Raw genomic sequence first — 21,548 nt, 5'->3', positions numbered from 1 at the left:
TCCGATCAATACAAAAATGGTACCACTAAAAACTTCAGATCACGGCGCAAAAAATTAGCCCTCATACTGCTCCATATGCGGAAAAATAAAAAAGTTATAGGGGTCAGAAGATGACAATGTTAAACGTATAAATTTTCCTTCATGTCGTTATGATTTTTTCCAGAAGTACAACAAAATCAAACCCATGTAAATAGGGTATCATTTTTATTGTATGGACCTACAGAATAAAGAAAAGGTGGCATTTTTACCGAAGTTGTACTGTGAAGAAACGGAAGCCCCCAAAAGTTACAAAATAGCATTTTCTTTCAATTTTGTCTCACAAGGATTTTTTTTTTATGTTTCGCCGTAAATTTTTGAGTAAAATGACCGACGTCTTTACAACATAGAATTGGTGGTGCAAGGTGCAAAAAATAAGCAATCATATGGATTTTTAGGTGCAAAATTGAAAGAGTTATGATTTTTTTAAGGTAAGGAGGAAAAAACGAAAATGGAAAAACAGAAAAACCTTAACCTCTTAAGGACGTAGGGCGTACCTGTACACCCTACGCCAGTCCCGGTGTTTAAAACGTGGTCACATCGTGACTCTGCATCACACCGGGTCGGTCCCGGCTGCTATTCATAGCCGGGACCCTGGGCTAACAGCGCGCAGCACAGATCGTTGTGCCGAGCACTATTAACCCTTCAGATGTGGCGATAAAAGTTGACCGCCGTGTCTGAAAGTGGAAATAAACATTTCCCGTCAGCTCAGTTGGGCTGATCGGGACATCAAGATAAAATCGTGATGTCTCGATCAGCTAGGACGTGAGCAGAGGTCCCCTTACCTGTCTCCGCCACGTCCGATCGGGGATTGATTGCTCCAAGCCTGAGCTACAGGTTTGAGCAATCGAGCCCCTATCTCGCTGATCCATGCAAAGCTATGGCTTTGCAGGGATCAGCATAAGAGATTAGTGTGTGCTATAGCTCCCTAAAAAAAAGTGAAAAAAGTGAAAAAAAGTTAACAAAGGTCATTTAACCCCCTTCCCTAATAAAAGTTAGAATCACCCCCTTTTCCCATAAAAAAAAACTTTGTAAATAAAAATAAAAATAAACATATGTGGTATCGCCGCATGCAGAAATGTCCGAACTATAAAAATATATTGTTAATTAAATTGCACGGTCAATGGCATAAGAGCAAAAAAATTCCACAGTCCAAAATAGCGTATTTTTGGTCACTTTTTATATCATGAAAAAATGAATAAAAAGCGATCAAAAAGTCCGATCAATACAAAAATGGTACAGATAAAAACTTCAGAACATGGCTCAAAAAAATGAGTCATCATACCGGCCCGTATGCAGGAAAATAAAAAAAATTATAGGGGTTAGAAGATGAGAATTTTTAACATATACATTTTCCTGCATGTAGTTATGATTTTTTCCAACGTACCGTATATACTCGAGTATAAGCCGACCCGAATATAAGCCAAGGCCCCTAATTTCACCCCAAAAACCCAGGAAAAGTTATTCAACTATAAGCCTAGGGTGGGAAATACATCATCCCCCCCATGTAATCATCCAGACCCCTTCATCATCACTGCGTGTCAATACCTTCATCAGTGGTCTTCAAACTGCGGACCTCCAGATGTTGCAAAACTACAACATGCTGGGAGTTGTAGTTTTGCAAAATCTGGAGGTCCGCAGGTTGAAGACCACTGAAAAGGGATTGACAGGCGGAGCGTTCACGCGAGTATAAGTCGAGGGGGGCTGAAAAACTCGGCTTATACTCAAGTATCTACGGTACGACAATATCCAACCTATATTAGTAGGGTATAATTTTTACCGAAAAATGCACTGTGTAGAAACGGAAGCCCCAAAAGTTACAAAATTAAATTTTTTCTTCAATTTTGTCGCACAATTAATTATTTTTTCCATTTCGCCGTGGATTTTTTGGTAAAATGACTAATGTCACTGCAAAGTAGAATTGGTGGAATTTTATGTGCAAAATTTAAAGCGTTATGATTTTTAGAAGGTGATGAGAAAAAAATGAAAATGCAAGAACGGAAAAACCCCGGTTCCTTAAGGGGTTAAAATAATCTCAAACTTTTTAACTAAATTAGTACGTTTAAAAGTCCTCTATTTTGGCAACCTATAACTCTTAATTTTTTCAGTATAAGCGGTGGTATAAGGGCTCATTTTCTTGCGCCGTGATCTGTTCTTTTTATTGATGCCACATGTGAGTATATTAAACTTTTAATACATTTTTTTATTTTTTATTTTTTTTGGAATATGATGTGTCAAAAAAGCAGCAATTTTGGACTTTGTAATAATCCAGCAAGGGGTAAATCCTTTTTTGAGTCTGTGCCTGTCCATACAAATGTTACTTGTTTTTATAATACCTAATTGTGTTCTTTCTGTTTTATTTTAGTTTTGACTAATTTGAATCTGTCTGCCATTTCATATATCATATTAAAGCCTTTGTGGACAAATTCAGATAATCTACATGTTACAGGGGCAGTGACACTTAACAACCTTATTTAAAAAAAACATGTTACACACACGTTTTGAATAGTTTTTATGTACTTGTATTTTTACACATGTATTGAATGTATTTTATTTTAACTGTGTATTCTATTAATGGTGTTTTCATCCCACATTCATTTGTTGCCCGTTTTCTGTACTCATATGCACTTAACTAATTTATCATGTATATGAATTTAGTCTATGGGTAGTGGTGAAGTCCCATACCAGACAGTTTCATACTCTGGAGATACTAAGCCCACACCACGTCTTTTAAGACTTCATAGCAACTAGAGCAACTAGCCTATATGACATAAACTTCCATAAAATGTGAACCGCACAAGACAATAGGATGGGCACTATCAATCAGTCCACTATCAGAACAAAGGTGCAATGGCGTTCAGCTGCATGGAGCCAAAATATCGGAAGGTGCTCCAGCCTGTAAACAGTCCTAGTTCCAAAAAAACGATCCACAAATAGAAAAGGCGAGTCACTCACCCAGCTGTACAGTTGTAGTAGCCAATGGCGGACGATCCGGTTAGTTCATAGGTATACGGCCTGACGAAGCACCAGTGGGCGTGTAACGGTCCGTGGCTGCGTCTGAGATCTCCCCTGCCTCGTTCCATCTCTGCCCGTTCCCGTACTATGGACTAACCGGATTGTCCGCCATTGGCTACTACAACTGTACAGCTGGGTGAGTGACTCGCCTTTTCTATTTGTGGATCATCAACTTCCATAAAATTTTTCTATTGATGTATTATTCTGTTGCTGTTCGCTCGGATTTGTGGGGGGGAGGAAGCTTGCACTGTGTCATGATGCCTTGCTGTGGAGATGATCACACAGTGGGTCCAGGCAAGGTGTCTAGCTGCTGGAAGTCTCCATTCTGGTGGTTGGAAGTTAAAGTAGCAGCAGCTGCACAGCTGCATTTCATCTCTTTTTCTCCGTGAGCAAATGTAATGTAATATTTGTGATGGGGTCTCATTTGTGAACAGCATATAGCATTTTAGCTGTGGTGTCATTATTGTTGTTTGATTGGCAACTATGAAACAGTACCACTTCCACATGCTATTTTTTTGATATATATATATATATATATATATATATATATATATATATATATAAATATATATATATATATATATATATATATATATATACATACATACAGGGTGGGCCATTTATATGGATGCACCTTAATAAAATGGGAATGGTTGGTGATATTAACTTCCAACTTGTGACACATTAGTATATGTGAGGGGGGAAACTTTTCAAGATGGGTGGTGACCATGGCAGCCATTTTGATGTCGGCCATTTTGAATCCAACTTTTGTTTTTTCAATAGGAAGAGGGTCATGTGACACATCAAACTTATTGGGAATTTCACAAGAAAAACAATGATGTGCTTGGTTTTAACGTAACTTTATACTTTCATGAGTTATTTACAAGTTTCTCTTTGTTTACAGCCATTGACATGTCGTCGAGGTTAACACATGAGGAGCGGATAGAAATTGTGGATAGAAAACTCATGAAAGAATAAAGTTACATTAAAATCAAGCACATGATTGTTTTTCTTGGGAAATTCCCAATAAATTTGATGTGTCACATGACCCTTTTCCGATTGAAAAAACTAAAGTTGGATTCAAAATGGCCGCCACGGTCACCACCCATCCTGAAAAGTTTCCCCCCTCACATATACTAATGTGCCACAAACAGGAAGTTAATATCACCAACCATTCCCATTTTATTAAGGTGTATCCATATAAATGGCCCACCCTGTATATACATATATATATATATATATATATATATATATATATATATATATCTTTTTGGGCCATAGCTATGCACTCATACATTTCAAGTGTTTTTCAGGTGGTATTACCTGTATTCATTTGTTACTAGATAAGATGCCTTTTGTTCTGGCTGTTATACCAAGTGATCACATTTTTTTTAGACAGACTCTGTGGACTACTGTGTGGACTACTGTGTGGACTATAGGTCACTTCCACTATTCATTCATTCATTCATTTCTTTTTTTTTTTTTTTGCTTTTATTTTCTGATTCAAATAATAAATATCACAACATTTTAATAATATGCAAAACATATATGATTTCATGCTTATATTTTTCGTTTTTATCAGTAAGAAAAAGCCTAATTTCCATCTCGCCAAGAAAATGTGATGCTGTTCAAAACACTCACTTCTAACTTCACTGCTTCTCAGGTGTCCTCCAGAAGTGTATATTACACATCCCGATACTCCTTCCGGATGCAGGGACCTATTAATATAAGATCTTGATTTACTTAATCAAAGGTTTCACATATATAATTCTATGCACAGAAAGTTTAAAGCTCTTACTAAGCAGTTATTTCCAACTGGACTGCCCCTCAGGCATCTCCAGGAAGTGTATATTACACATCCTGACAACTCTTCAGCATGTGAGGATTATTTGCCCTGTTACTTAAAGGGGTACTTCGGTGAAAACCTTTTTTCTTTTAAATCAACTGTTGGCAGAAAGTTAAACATATTTGTAAATTACTTATATTAAAAAATCTTAATCCTTCCAGTACTTAGTTGCTGCTGAATGCTACAGGGGAAATTATTTTCTTTTTGGAACACTGATGACATCACGAGCACAGTGCGCTCTGCTGACATCTCTGTCCATTTTAGCAACCATGCATAGCAGATGTATGCTAAGGGCAGCATGGTGGCTCAGTGGTTAGCACTGCTGCCTTGCATTGCTGGGGACTTGGGTTCACATCCCACTAAGGACAACAATAAATAAAGTGTTATTATTATAATAACGTCAGCAGATAGAACTGTGGTCGTGATGTCATCAGAGAGCATTCAAAAAAGAAAAGAATTTCCTCTGTAGCATTCAGCAGCTAATAAGTACAGGAAGGATTAAGATTTTTCAATTGAAGTAATTTACAAATATGTTTAACTTTCTGCCACCAGTTGATTTAAAAGAAAAAAGGTTTTCACCGGAGTACCCCTTTAAGGATAATATCTTTTTGATAATACCATCAAAAAGAATAAATTTTTTTTTTTATTTACGCCTTCTTCCCTTTGCCTGTCCTCCTTTACCCCATAACTTTCCTTTTATCATGAGTATATCTATTCATTGAGCCTGACTATTTATTTCTATTTGACTCACATCAAGCTTCCAATTGAGACGAACAGTAAAAGTGACTAATACACATCACTTAGGATCAGTAAATAAAAAATAAATAAATCATTGGAGTCATGTTTTAAGGGGTGCAAATGTATAGTAAAATGTATGTTAACAGGATGAGAGGAGAACACCTGTATGGTTATAAATTATAGATTTTTTCCACAAAAATGCTGGTATTACCCCAATTTTTTTTATTTTCACAAGGGCTTATAAGAGAAAAAGACCCCAAAACATTGTAGCCCAATTTCTCCTGAGTAAAGCAATACCTCATATGCTGACGTAAAGTGCTCTGTGTGCACACAACAAGGCTCATAAGAGAATGAGCGCCATTGGGCTTTTGGGGAGAGAATTTGGTTGGAATTGAAGTCGGAGGCCATGTGCGATGTGACATGATTTTGGAAACTACACCCCTCAAGGAACGTAACAAGCCATGCAGTGATCAGTTACACCCCAACGTGATTCCAAGATGTTTCTAAACAGTGCTCAGAATTTTTTTTTTTTCACAGCCTTTCCCAAAAATCTTCGAATCACTTTTGGGGTCTAAAAGCTCACTGTACACCTTCTTACATTTCTTGAAGGGTGTAGTTCCCAAAATGCAGTCACTTGTGGGGGGTTTCCGTTGTCCTGGCACAATCAGGGCTTTGCAAACACACCATGCTCCCAACCTCCATTCCAGCCAAATCCACTGTTCTAAAAGGCTAGTGGTGCTCACTCCCTTCTGTCAGACACCTGTAGGGTCCGAATGCTCACTGCATCTGTTGTAGTTTTCAAAACTGGGGCACTTGTTGGTTGTTTGTTTTTTCAACTTTTATGTCAGAATTTCTGCAACTATCAGCCATTGCAGTGCTAATCACCAATGTAGGTCTCTGACGTGCATGGTGCCATCTCACTCCTGACCCCTGTCATAAACCCGCAAAGCACTTTATGTCCACACATGGGGTATTTCCATACTCTGGAAAAGTTGCCTTTCAAATTTTGAGGATCTTTTTTTCCCTTTTACCTCTTGTGAAAATTAAAAAAAAAAACGGGGCTACACCAGCATGTAAGTGTAAAAATATTTTTTTTTACACTAACATGCTGGTGTAGCCCCAAAGTGTTCATTTTCTCAACGGCTAACAATAGAAAAAGCCCTCCAAAAAATTGGAAAGCAATTTCTCCCGAGTGCAGAAATACCCTATATGTGGCCCTAAACTGTTTCTAGGCAAATGCGACAGAGCTCAGGAGGGAGAAAGCTCCCTGCGCATTTGAGGCCTAAATTTGTGATTTCCACAGGGCGGCTGACAGTTGTAGAGCTTTACTTACATGCGGTGTACCAAAACACTGCAGTTATTAAATCTCCCCCTATTGCAGTGTTTCCCAATCTAGATGGCTCCAGATGTTGCAAAACTGTGACTCCCAGCATGCTGGGAGTTGTAGTTTTGCCACAGCTGGAGGCAGCCTGGTTGGGAAACACTGCCCTACAGTGTTGATCCAGAGGAAGGCAAAAAAAAAATCTTTGAGGCGGATTTCAATTTGCCCAATGCCAGGGAGAAAAATTCCTTCCTGAGTCAAAATATGGCAATCGGAATAAATCCCTGGATTAACGTTCTTGGGACTTTTTAGGGATTATTACAACCAGGGACTGGTTGTCAGAAAAGCGCTGCACAAGCCATGGTCCAAGCTCATGTGTAACACCACCAACAAATTGGAAAACAGCAAAAGCATTATCTAATGTCGCATAGCTCATGTACAACCCACAGTTAATTTGGGGAAAGATAAAAATGGGATATATTCATAGATGTATGGCAGCTCGAAGCATTCTTTGGTGCAGAGGCCTGGTTTTTCAGGACAAGTGTCACACTGGAAAATGGTGTCCTTTCTTATCCTTTTTAGAATAGACTCTGCATCTTTTCTGGGACTGTCCCTTCTTTCCAGTGTGGGGGACCTTTCCTGGAAAATGTTGCCCTGGTACAATAAGGGGGCCTTCAGTTCCAATGGTACTTGGGCCTGCTCCTTCCTTGATCACTACCTCCTGGAACACAATGCTGCCTGGACCATGTATACCGCTTCTTTTTTGTACCACCTGCTGGTTATGTGCATGGTCTATATGGTCTGAGAACTTGATAAGAGATATCAACTCCTCCCATATTCTGATTGTAGTCCATGATACAAACAGGCTTGAGCACCAGTTTTGCGGTACCTTGCACAGGGACAAGGGTGCAGCTTTTACTGTGAATGGTGGTCAGCATAGGGACATCCCTCTGTCCTTATACCCTGACCAGCAACATGTTGTCGCTAGTAAGGACCCTACTTTCACCCCTAGGGATTGGCGTTTGGATGGGATGTATTGGAAGACCTCTCTGATTTTTTCCCGCAGTGCCACAAGCGGCAATAGCTTTGGCGAAAAGGGACTTGAAGATGGAGAGGCTGGTATAAAAATGTAACCACATAGAGGTGGTAACCTTTATCCAGCAATGGGTACATTAGTTCCCACACAATTTTTCCACTAACTCCCAGGATGGGGGGGCATTCTGGGGGTTGAATGCAGGAATCCTTCCCTTCATACACCCTAAACCTGTAAGTGTACCCTGAGGTACTCTCACAGAGTTTGTATGCTTTCACGCCATACCTTGCCCTTTTACTGGGAATGTATTGGTGGAAATGTGGAGCCTCCCTTTAATAACTAATGGCGACCTTCTTTTGGGGAACATAGGCCTCTGCAAATTTGGTGGTAAAATGTTAAATGACTGGCCTTATTTTGAACAGGTGGGATAATCTCATGGCAGACATGTTGCATTATTTCCTGATAGCTTCAAAGCGAGCCCTTTACATGGCCATACGGTAAAGTGGGGGTGTTGTAAAGAACATCCACACTCCAGTATTGCTGAATGCTCGTCTAGCCAAAAACATCCAGGTTTCTGGGTCAAAAATTGTTGGACGTAGAGATTTGTTTGCGCTACCATCAAATTGACAAAGTTCTCACTGAAAAGAAAATGTAAAAAAAAAGTCTATTTCAGTGAGGCCTGTGGGGTCAATGTGGATTCATGGGTGTCCCACAAACCCAGGAATCTGTGGCTCATAATTGTCCGGAACTAGGGTCCAGACAGGGTCATCTCTAAGGGGGACAGGGTCACTAGCATGGTGGACGGAGAAATTGGTAATGAAAAGAGGGACACTAGTTTGGGGGGGCCTCTACTGGCATTGCCCTGCGGTGCCGCCTTCTAGGGGGCCCATCATCACTAGATGATGAGGGGGAAGAGGAAGAAAACAGGAAAGAGGGGTTTTCCTCTTCTCCCTCATTGATAGATTCAGTGTCGAAGGCAATAAAGGCATATGCCTCCTCCGATGAATATACCTTTTGAGACATTGTAAGTTTTATATTTTTTTTTTTGGGGGGGGGGGATGTAGGTGTCTAAAGGTATGTGTGTTTTGTACTTTATTTTAAAGAGTGTAGTGCAGTTTTTTATTATTATTTTTTTACTACAGTAAAAAAAAATCCAATAATAAAAAGACAAAAAAAGTACCTACCTCCAAGTAATTATGCAAATTATATGTTTCTTATTTATTAAGTAATTAATGTAAATAACAGTCAGCATTATTTTTTATGTTATCAGCTAACAATTTAAATTTTATTTTTTGAACATAAAAATCTTACAAAACTTGTCATGACTGACTGTGGGGAACAAGGAGAGTGAGCCCTAAACTGACCATAAAAATTCTCCCCCTTCCTACTTGCCCATCCATCCTAAGCGATGGATCGACAACTTGGAGCCGGTCCCTCCTTGTGCTACAGTGCAGTGGCGTTACAACAAATATATACATAGTTGGTCACAGGCCAGAAACAGAAATGGAAAACAACCAGACAACTAGACATACCCCACAGGATACAAATACTAACAGGGCAGAATGTAAACAGGCAAACTGATCAGGAATCCAGGACACTGTTCACAAACAGATACAAGTACAAAGGACAAAGATCATAATTATAGAACACTATTCACACTGGACACAGATACCTAAAAAACAGATTCGGTCCAGAACACAAGACTGGGAAACGGTTGAATCAGCATAGATTCCAGGAACAAACAGGAATAAAAACTCAGATCATATCAAAGATAAATACAAAGTGCATGCTAAAGCAGACTAGGAAATATATTGCACAAATAGACTCATGATAGCATCATTGCAGACTTCATAGCAGCATGCATGCGCAAACAATAAATAATAACCAAAACAGGGGGAATTAGGACCTCAAGGTTTAAACGTATTACTTATTCAAATATAACCTTCCAATTATGGAAATGTAGAGAAATAAGATGTAGTTGGTTTAAATAAAATCTGTGATTTATAAAAGAAATATCATTAAAATACACTTTGTCTGGTATCTGTGCAGGGCCCTTGCTACAGATCCAGTAAAATTAGTTAAAATAACATTAAAATATGGTATCAATGCCAGTATTTGTAATAATCATTATAGCAATTACATTTTCACAGTATGCCACCTTTGTATTGGGTCTCAGTTAAAGATCCTTATAGACACATATGATTAGATCCAATGATGTAGTCTATGCAAAAAATTCCCCAAAATAAGCCTCTGTGTCAGTAATTAAACTAAGCAGAGTTACAATGTGAGCGCTGGATGATGCAAAAGTTATAGTACAATTGCACACTGTCCCGTTATCAGGTTGGTACGGGCTGCGCCTGGCCTGTATGTACAGAGCACCTTTTGTGTCAATGATTTCTGGGGGGAAATTCAAAATATGTTCTGAACTATATGTGAATATGAGTGGAATACTAATGCTAGTAAATGCAAGAAAAAAAATTATAAATGCAAGTTATATATATAAAAAAAAAGATCATTGTGGAATCATATTGACAAATAAAGGGAAAAAAATACGATAAATCTCAAAAACGGAAAAATATGATAAATCTCAAAAACGGAAAATGAAATGGTCCATGATTGCTTATTCTATTTCTTCTGTTGGACTTGCATGACACATGCATTCACACTCTGCTCTCCTATAGTTTATTCTAGAGACTTATAAGCTTTGGCTGGTTGATACCCATACACTATTATTTTAATGTATTCTGTTACTTTATTCTATGATACTTTCATTGTCATGTCCAGCATTGTGACAGTTTATCCAGTATAATCACTTCCATTATGTATATTATACAATTCCTAATCCATTCTAACAGGACTATTACCACATTTTGCAACCACTTTGCAACTACATTTTGCAACCACATGGAACTGTTTACCAAATAGAAAGGCACATTATTAAAGCCCACCATGCCAAGGACATGCATACTAAGCCATTGGGAAAGGAGGACCCCCCGAAATGCATCTGGCCTCCCCATCACAGCACACAGTCCAGAACTGCCACCAAATCGCTATTGCATATAGCTATTGCACATTTGCACTCTAATCCCTTGCAAGCTCTGGAGTCCCCACATCTGGATAGCACTGCAAGGTTTACTACATGCTTGAAAGCCTCCAACTGCCACATGAGGACGCCACTGACAAGGTCTGCACTCACCACTCCTGCCTGCCAGAATTCTCTTACAGCAAGCCGGACGCAGTGCCGTGGAGCCAGCGCACCGTATGGACACCTTTAGTGACGATCTGCATCTGGAAACAGGTACTCTGTACCTCCACTAAAGGCCACGTCTGAATTTTTTGTATAGACTACATCATTGGATCTAATCATGTGTGTCTATAAGGATCTTAAACTGAGACACAATACAAAGGTGGCATACTGTGAAAATTAGACATGTGCAATTCGGTTCGGCCCGAATATCTAAATTAACGAATTTTACCGTTTTCGTGCATTCGGACCCATCCGAATGCACGAAAACATATTTTGAACATTCCCGAATAGCCACGATAATACGAATAGCAAAGTAACGAAAACATTCGTTATTTCCCGACCTGTAAATAACGAATGCATTCGTTATCCGTAAACGACCTGAAGAATTAATTCTGATAACAAAGTTAATAAAAAGGATACAGATAGTTTGATTTTTCGGATACATTCGGTATTCGGGTACGTTCGGTAAATCTTTTTATTCTTTTTTTGGACTTTAGCGATCCTGAAAAGTTATGGAGATACCTTTTTTATTAACATTTCGTAGGGTATCATAAAAAAATCATAATAAAAAAGATACAGTGGTGATGGAACAAATTGTATCTAATGAAATGTATCATTTTTATTATGAAATGTTTATTCATTTTTAAACAGGGATCAATTTATGTGAGCGGGTAAAGCACTAAAAATGTAGCCGACAATAATGAAAATGTAGTGTGTGTGTGTTTTTCACTTTTTTTTAAAAAACATTTTTTAGGTAGTACTACTACTCCCAGCATGGAACACACTCTTCCATGATGGGAGTAGTAGTTACCTGTACTAATTGACAGATCGCAGGGGTCCCTTGCGATCCTCTTGTATAATGTACAGATGCGGTGGCTGCTCTTCTATGGTCCCCTCCACTCACGTATATATACACATATTCATATTTCCCGCAGAGCTGTGATTGGCCAGATGGTTCCAGCCAATCACAGCTCTCTTTGAGAAATAGGAATATGTGTATATATACGGCCATGCAGGGGTCCATAGGAGAGCGGCCGCCGCATTCATACATTATACTGGAGGATTGCAGCGGGTGTCAGGAGTGATACCCGCAGTGATCTTTCCTTTACTACAAGTACTACTACTCCCAACATGGAGTACACTCTGCTCCATGCTGGGAACTGTAGTACCTGCATTAATAGACAGATTGCAGAGGGTGTCAGAAGTTACACTCGCTGCCATATGTCTATTAATGCAGGTACTACAGCTCCCAGCATGGAGCAGAGTGTGCTCCATGTTGGGAGTATTAGTACCTGCAGTAAGGGACAGATCCCAGGGATGTCACTCCTCCTGACACCCGCTGCGATCGTCCTTATGTGAATGTCGGGATCAGCTGTTCTCAGGGCTACAGAGCCGGGAGAACAGCTGACGCTGAGCTGTAGGTATACATCGTATATCTACTGCCCAGCAAGAACTTACAGTGAGCTTGCAATGTGTATAGGATTTACCGAATGTACCCGAATACCGAATGTATCCGAAAAAACAACACGAATACCCGAATACCGAATGTATCCGAAAAATCTAAACCGAAAATATTGCCGAACCGAAATGTTTTTCAAAAACGAAAAAACGAAACGAAATTAAACGAAAATTTTTCTAGTGCACAAGTCTAGTGAAAATGTAATTGCTATAATGATTATTAAAAATACTGGCATTGATACCATGTTTTAATGTTATTTTAACTAATTTTACTGGAACTGTAGCAAGGGCCCTGCACAGATACCAGACTAAGTGTATATTATTGATATTTATTTAATAAATTACATATTTTATTAAAACCAGCTACATCTTATTTCTCTATATTTCCATAATTGGAAGGTTACACTTTAATAAATAATAAGTTTACACCTTGAGGTCTGAATTGCCTGTTGTGGTTATTATTAATTTTGTGTCACTTTTCGGTATAGTGCAACTCAGTACATCGGTCTAGACTCAACGTATTTATAATAGTATGCAGCCACCCAATTCATATTTTTCCTCTCACTATATTTGTATGCACAAACAGACATCATAGTAGTAACAGGTCAATCACCAGCTCAGAACCTAGACTGAGCTAGAGATATATAGACACACCCACATGACCATTGGGTAAAAGGCTAAGAGCTTTAACTATTCCCTAGTCAGGGAATATAAAACTGTTCAGCCAAAACCTAAATCCAATGGCCGTGTGTGAACATAAACCAAGATAGACATTAGAGCACTGTTCCAAATTATTACGCACAGTAAGTTTCAAAACACTTTATAGGTTGTAAAGAACTGAAAATTGTCCTTTGGTGTGTTTGCAGCACATTAACTGAAATTAAAAGCTATGTCAATCAAACTTTTAACAAGTTTTAACTTTTCAAACATTTTAACAGGTCACGTTACATTTTAACATAGGACCCCTTATTTGATAGCAGCTTCACAAGTCTTGCATCCATTGAACTTGTGAGTTTTTGGACAGTTTCTGCTTGAATTTGTTTAAAATATGTCAGAATAGCCTCCCAGAGCTGCTGTTTGGATGTAATCTGCCTCCCACCCGTTAGATGTTTTGCTTGAGGATGCTCCAAAGGTTCTCAATAGGATTGAGGTCAGGGGAGGATAGAGGCCACACCATGACTTTCTCTCCTTTTAACCCTCTAGCAGCCATTGATGCAGAGGTATTCTTTGCAGCATGAGATAGTGCATTGTCATGCATAAGATGATTTTATTATGGAAAGCATAGTTCTTCCTTCTGTATCAGGGAACAAAGTGGTCAGTCAGAAATTCCACATACTTTTCAGAGGTCATCTTTACACCTTCAGGGATCCTAAAGGGGCTGACCAGCTCTCTTCCCATGATTCCGGCCCAAAACATGACATCCACCACCGACTTGTGGACATTACAGCCTTATTGGAACCGGGTGGCCATCCACCAACCATCCACTACTCCATCCATCTGGATAGATGCTAGTTTTCTCAAAATTTTACATTTTTACGAGGGGTAATAGGTGAACATGCCTCCCAAAAACATGTCAACCCCATCTCTTATGAGTATGGAAATACCCCTTGTTAGGACGTAAAATGCTCTGCGGGCGAAATACAATGCTCAAAAGAGAAGAAGTCACATTTGAATATCATTTTGCTGAAATGATTTTTGGGGGGCATGTCGCATTTAGGAAGCCCCTATAGTGCCTGAACAGCAGGAAAAAAAAAAAAAAACCACATGGCATAATATTTTGAAAACTGCACCCCTCAAGGAACGTAACAAGGGGTACAGTGAGCTTTAACACCCCACAGGTGTTTCATGACTTTTCATTAAAGTCGGACGTGTAAATGAAAAAATGTTTTCACTAAAATGCATTTTTTTCCCCAAATTGTACATTTTTACAAGGAGTAATAGGAGAAAATGCCCCCAAAATTTGTAAACCCATTTCTTCTGAGTATGGAAATACCCCATGTGTGGACGTCAAGTGCTCTGCTGGTGCATTACAATGCTCAAAAGAGAAGGAGCGCCATTGGGCTTTTGGAGAGAGAATTTGTTTGGAATAGAAGTCGGGGGCCATGTGCATTTACAAAGACCCCCCCCCCCCCCCCCCGTAGTGCCAGAACAGTGGACCCCCCCACATGTGACCCCATTTTGGAAACTGCACCCCTCATAGAATCTAATAAGGGGTGCAATGAGCATTTACACCCCACTGGCGTTTGACAGATCTTTGGAACAGTGGGCTGTGCAAATGAAAAAGAAAAATTTTCTTTTTCACGGACAACTGTTCCAAAAATCTGTCAAACACCTGTGGGGCGTAAATGCTCACTGTACCCCTTATTACATTGTGTGAGGGGTGTAGTTTCCAAAATGTGGTCACATGTGGGGGGGGGGGGTCCATTGTTCTGGCACTATGGGGTCTTTGTAAACGCACGTGGCCTTAAATTCCGGAAAAAAAATTATCTTTAAAAGCCCAATGGCGCTCCTTCTCTTCTGAGCATTGTAGTTTGCCTACAGAGCACTTTACATCCACATATGGGGTATGTTATTACAAATTTTTTTTGGGGGGGGACTTTTTTTCCTATTTTCCCATGTGAAAATGAAAAATTTAGGGTAACGCTAGCATTTTAGTAAAAAAAAAAAAAATGTTTTTTTCAGTTTCCCATCCAAATTTTACGAAAATTTGTCAAACACCTGTGGGGTGTTAAGGCTCACTATACCCCTTGTTACGTTCCGTGAGGGGTGTAGTTTCCAAAGTGGGTATTTATTTTTTTGCATTTGTGTCAGAACCGCTGTAAAATCAGCCACCCCTGTGCAAATCGCCAATTTAGGCCTCAAATGTACATAGGGGGAGATTTATCAAATCCTGTGCAGAGGAAAAGTTGCCCAGTTGCCCATAGCAAGCTTCTTTCATTTTTAACAGGGCCTCTGCAAAATGAAAGAAGTGATCTGATTGGTTGCTAGGGGCAACTGGGCAACTTTTCCTTTGCACTGGTTTTGATAAATCTCCCCCATAGTGCGCTCTCACTCCTGAGCCTTGTTGTGCGTCCGCAGAGCATTTTACGCCCACATATGGGGTATTTCCGTACTCAGGAGAAATTGCGTTACAAATTTTGGGGATCTTTTTTTTTTCCTTTTACTTCTTGTGAAAATAAAAAGTATGGGGCAACACCAGCATGTTAGTGTAACATTATTTTTTTACACTAACAGGCTTATGTAGACCACAACTTTTCCTTTCCATAAGGGGTAAAAGGAAAAAAAAGCCCCCCAAAATTTGTAACGCAATTGCCGAGTACAGAAATACCCCATATGTGGCCCTAAACTGTTTCCTTGAAATATGACAGGGCTCCAAAGTGTGAGAGAGCACCATGCACATTTGAGGACTATATTAGGGATTGCATAGGGGTGGACATAGCAGTATTCTCGCCAGTGATTCCAAAACAGGGTGCCACAAGCTGTTGCTAAACTCCCAGCATACCTGGACAGTCAGTGGCTGTCCGGAAATACTGGGAGTTGTTGCTTTGCAACAAGAGGAGGCTCCGTTTTGGAAACACTGCCGTACGATACGTTTTCATTTTTATTGGGGGGGGACAGTGTAAGGGGGTGTATTGTTTTACCCTTTATTATGTGTTAGTGTAGTGTAGTGTTCTTAGGGTACATTCAAACAGGCGGGGGTTTACGGTGAGTTTCCCGCTAGGAGTTTGCGCTGTGGAAAAAAATTTGACGCAGCTCAATCTTGAAGCAGGAAAGTCACTGTAACCCCTCCCCCCCCCCCCCCCCCCCCCGTTTGAATGTACCCTGTACATTCACATGGGGGGGGAACTTCCAGCTGTTGCAAAACTACAACTCCCAGCATGCACTGACTGACCGTGCATGCTGAGAGTTGTACTTTTGCAACAGCTGGAGGCACACTGGTTGTAAAACCTTCAGTTAAGTTCTGTTTCCTAACTCAGTATTTTCCAACCAGTGTGCCTCCAGCAGTTGCAAAACTACAACTCCCAGCATGTACTGATCACCAAAGGTCATGCTGGGAGATGTAGATATACAACAGCTGGAGGTATGCAACTACAACTCCCAGCATGGCGAGTAAGCCGTTTGCTTTTCGTGCATTCTGGGAGTTGGAGTTTTGCAAGATCAAGAGGGCCACAGTTTAGAGACTACTGCACAGTGATCGCCAAACTGTAGCCCTCCAGCTGTTGCAAAACTATAAAACCCAGCATATCCACACAGCAGTTTGCTGTCTGGGCATGCTGGGATTTGTAGTTTTGCAACATCTGGAGGGCTACAGTTGAGAGACCACTGTATAGTGGTCTCCAAACTGTAGCCCTCCAGATGTTGCTAGGCAACTCACCGGCTTCCGTAGGATCGCTGCACGCTGCACCAGGGGGTAGAGAGGATCGCCGCCCGCCGGTGAGGGACTTCCATTGCCGTCACCGGTCACAGGAGAGTCCGGGTCACTGGAGACCCGTATAAACCATAATCACAGCAGATCGCCGTTTCCGGTGACGTGGTAATCCCAGAACACCGCGCCGTAAATGTACGGCGCTGTGCGTGAAGATGCTCTAAGCAGCGCTGTACATTTACGACACATCTCCTTAAGGGGTTACAACTTGGAACTTATGCATCTGGCTTAATGCAGAGCTCCTCCCTGTTGGCTCTCTTAAAGGGGTCATTGTCTGTTCTAACTGTGGGTGGTTGCTACAGGCAAGTGACTGCTAAACCAAGTTATTAGCTGAAGCAACATGTAGACAAAGTACATGACTCCATCACAGCAGGCCTAATAGGGTTACCAGAGCAATGATGATGCTAGATCAGCAGCAGAAAGAAAAATATTATTTTTTTTGTAATTTTTTAAAGAATTATGAATAAATTTGGAACTTTGTTTGTGGAATTGTAATTTAACTTTCTATATAAACAACACAAATGTCCTGTGTTGTTTATCTGCCTGAAACCAAACCAAAGCTCATTTAGATATGAAAGCTGATCTGTGATTGGTTGTTATGGGCAAAATCAGGCAGTTTTGGTTTCAGGCAGATTGATAAATCTGAGTCATTGTTCTTTATCTCTGTGTACCTACAACCACGACTTCTCATTTCAATTATTTTGCTACTATAGAGCATACTTCAGTTGAAGTATGCTCTAGCGAATTGATTCTAAACTATTTGGATATTTCATGCAAATTATCCATACAAGGAAATTTTTAAGATATTTATTGTGTATTGCATTTTTTTGTAATGTTGATGTTGAAGTGACAATTTTAAGCAATGTTTAAACAATTCTGAATTTATTTACTGCAAAACAATTATCAAAGGTTATAAAATGCACAATAAATCCACATCTTGAAATCTGTACAGTACAAATAGAGCAGAGCAACACTCCAAACTGTACTTGTGTCTCTATGGTAACAGACGGCAAACAAAGTCTATGTAATCTAATCCTACCATCCTGTGCTACTCTTTTCTAGATGACTTCACTTGCTGCAGACAGCAAATGTGGGATATAGACACTAAATACCAGGTTTTTTGGGGGGAGTCTGTGACAATGGAAACACATAGGTCTATAGATACAGAAGGAGCTATAAACACAAATTTCTAGGAGCTTTAGTCAAGACTAGTACAAACTTCTTTTTCTTCCAGCTACTTTACAACAGTAAAAATATGGCTGCAAATTTGCATAGAGCATTTATGTAAATATATGTAGACGTTTTTATTAGTTATAATTCAGAGGAGCAAAGTCTGCTGAGCACAGTCCTTGCCGAGGTAAAGAAAGTAGTACTCACAGTTCAGCAGTGCGGCACACACTGGTTCAGGTGAGGATGGTGCTTTCATGGCATGATCGCCTGGTGCTCCACTGTCCAGATATGTAAAGAGCCATAGTGATGTGCATGTCAGGAAAGAGGTAAACCGGGCAACTCAGTTATGCATATGCCAAAAAAATAAATAAATCCAATGTGATATATTGCAATTCATAACATGTAGCAAGCTGGGGAGAGACACAGAGGCAGAAAGGCCTGTGGTAACTTACAGTGGAACAGTAATCAGTGGAAGTCAGAAGAAGAATCTGAGGAAACCTTCCTGTCTCTGTGTCTCTTCCCCGCTTTCTAAATGTTGTAAATTGCTGTATATCACATTGGATTAATTAAAGAACATCTATGGTGTACATTTTTTATTACCCCCTGTGCCCGGGCTGCAAAAAGGACTAAACAAACTTTAACTCGCCTTCCGATGTTCCCCCATTGCTCCGATATCGGCGTCTTGGTTCTCCGATGCTGGACTTCTTCCTGCTTCCTGGGGACAGTGACTCATACTGCGCTCAGCATATCGCTGGCTGCAGCGATATTCTGTTTTGGCCGGTGATAGGCTGAGCGTAGTGTCATGTAAGGATCCCGGACAGCAGGGAGAAGGCATGGCCCAGATTCCTTACATGACACTGTGCTCAGCCTATCACCGGCTGAGGCGGGACATCACTGAGTCACCGTCCGCAGAAGAAGTCCTGCACCGGAGGACAAAGACGCAAATATCGGAGCAATGGGGAAACATCAGAAGGTGAGTTAAAGATTGTTTTGTTCCTTTTGGCAACCTGGGCACAGGGGATTATAAAAAATGTACACCATAGATGTCCTCTAAAGACTTTGTTGGCATACACACGACTGAGTTGCCCAGTTTACCTCTTCTTTGATATGCACATTTTTATTACATTCTTACATCATGTTTATAGGTGAATTGCCTCTCTGCCGTTGGCACACAAATGTGCAGTTGGGTTAATATCCCTGGAGGTGTCTAAAACATAAAAATAATATAGATTTTCCTTCCGGTTCTGGTGCCATGCAGTGAGGACTCACTAACAGGCAGCTCAGTGCCTGGCACCTCATTTCAGTGCCCTGTTACCCGCAATCGACCCTTAAAACAGGTCTGACTTCACCCCAAGCACAGGTGGTCTCTCCTGGAAAAATATTTGCTCAGAATGGGCCATTGCAACTGCTCAAATGGAAGCAAAAATACTCTGAAGTGCACAGATCTAGCGTGCGGAGCACAAGGTAGATTCCCCGGCAACTTCTCCTGCTCAATCGGATAGGGACTTCTCAGAAGGGGATGAGAAGAGAGATCTTTTACCTATGGATTATGGGCTTCTAGCAGTTGAGGTGGCTAAAAGGCTGTCGCCAACTGTGAAGGACACTTTGATCAGCCTCAGCAGCTGCAGGTGTTCAAGTATGCTCAACGGCTTACAGACACTAAATACAGAGTCCAGACCTTGGAAGCTACAGCAGGGTAAGTTAACCTCCGCCTGAAGGCATTGGACGCTCTTGACAAGCGCATTTTGGACAAGGTGGAGTATCTTAAAGAGAGGAGAGAGAGAGAGGATCTGGTGCTGGATGGACATCGCCTGTTCCGTGACTTCTAGGTGGAGGTGTCCCACCACCACAAGCTATTTTCTTCTATATACCATGCTTCATAGAAAACACATCTGCTTTGCGCTGGTCTACCTGGATATCCTCATAGTCTACCATCCAGATGGTAGCTCATTGTCTTCCTTTGCTTCCCCGGAGAAGGCGAATGAGAAGCTGTCCCATTACCTGACTTCCCTGCACCATTCACCATGAAGCTTACCTGAGGGTGATCCACGCTTCTATCCAGGGAGAGGATCACAGCCCCAGATGCCCACAGGTGACCTGGATGATTACCATCTGGAGCTTAGGGGGGGCCTAACCTCCCAAAGAACAATGGCAGAGAAGCTTCTCGCTCCCCAAGGCATGAGGCATGGACTGCCTGAATTTGTTACCTGTTTTGATCTTGAGGCGTGAGTCCGATCCAAGTTTCCTTGCTTAGGTGGACAGTGACCTGGAGGGGGTTCATTTGTTTCATCATCCAGTGCATTATGTGTGACTTTTTATTTATTAGAGTATGGCAGGTTGGTGTGTGTGTGTGGGGGGGGGGGGGGGGGTTGATTATGCTTTGGGGTTAATGTTCTCATATAGATATAGCGCAAGAAATTGTTATTGGGGTCCACGCATTCCCCAGGTTATAAGGAGCATCCAGCATCAAATTTAGAAAAATATGAGCGAAAGCCAAGCTCAGGATGTGCAATAAAACTTAACTTTTAATTAATTAAAGTTAATAAAATACTAGAAGGCAAGTGATGTATAATGATAAGGTAAAGATAAATACTGGTCAGTCCTTGGGCTCTGCAGGGCCCAGCCAGCCCAGTCTGACCTTTCACCTAGGGTGCGCATAAAAGTAACACCACAGGGTGACCAATTTCATATGCCACAACGCGTTTCTACCTACTGGTTTATAGCAGGTGTCATCAGGAGGTATCAACAATAATAGCATATATAGAGACCGACATGCTAGGACTTATAGTGTATGGTCCTATGTAAAACTAATATACTGTTAAGAACCAGACCTCTAATAAGATAAGTGACACGGTTTTTAGTGATCAAGGAGCCTGCAAAAGAAGAAGCAAATGACTCTCCCTACTAGGTTGCTCAGTTTGAGCCAGTTCACAATGTGACATGAAATCATATCCGTGAATCCTGTGGGGGAGAAAGGCTATCCCTGCTAGTCACTAATATGTCACACATGGTCTGTAGCAGATCTCAGCAGAGTTCCCGGTTTCCACCTGTGGAAAAAAGATATAGAGATACTGATGTTGAGATCTATACCTGTGGAGAAAGATTCAGTGCTGTACAGAGACAGACTGGGGGACTCACGGTTAGCTGGTCTGTATGGCGTGTAGACGCTTCCCTGTTTATAGCAGGGTACCGGAGGTGTCCGGATCCTCTCGCCTACTGCGGCGAAAGCTGGCGTCTGACGTCACTTCCGCCAGCAGT

The sequence above is a fragment of the Hyla sarda genome, chromosome 2, assembly GCF_029499605.1.
Source record: "Hyla sarda isolate aHylSar1 chromosome 2, aHylSar1.hap1, whole genome shotgun sequence".
Classification (NCBI taxonomy): domain Eukaryota; kingdom Metazoa; phylum Chordata; class Amphibia; order Anura; family Hylidae; genus Hyla; species Hyla sarda.
This window is presented reverse-complemented; position numbering follows the sequence as displayed.